Here is a 484-nt window from a genome sequence, read left to right as displayed (position 1 = left end):
CCTCCTCCTCATCATATCCTCATCCTCATTCCCGTCCTCATCCTAGCCTCATCCCCTTTCTCACCCTCCTCCTATCCTCATTCTCATTCTCGTACTCATCCTTTCCTCATCGTCATCCTCATCCTCATCCTCCTCCTCATCCTCATCCTCATTCTACTCCTCATCCTATCCTCACCCTCATTCTCGTCCATAACTTATCCTCATCCTCATCCTCTTCCACATTCTCATCCTCATCCTATCCTCATCCTCGTCCTCATCCTCATCGTCATCCTCGTCCTCATCCTCATCCTCATCCTCATCCACATCCTATCCTCATCCTCATGCTTGTCCTCATTCTTTCCTCATCCTCATCCCCATCCTATCCTCATCCACATGCTCATCCTCATCCTGTCCTCATCCTCATCCCCATCCTATCCTCATCATCATTCTCGTCCTCATCCTATCCTCATCCTCATTCTCGTCCTCATCCTCTTCCTCATTCTCG

The sequence above is a fragment of the Lupinus angustifolius genome, chromosome LG02, assembly GCF_001865875.1.
Source record: "Lupinus angustifolius cultivar Tanjil chromosome LG02, LupAngTanjil_v1.0, whole genome shotgun sequence".
Classification (NCBI taxonomy): Eukaryota; Viridiplantae; Streptophyta; class Magnoliopsida; order Fabales; family Fabaceae; genus Lupinus; species Lupinus angustifolius.
Note: the sequence above shows the minus strand (reverse complement) of the source record.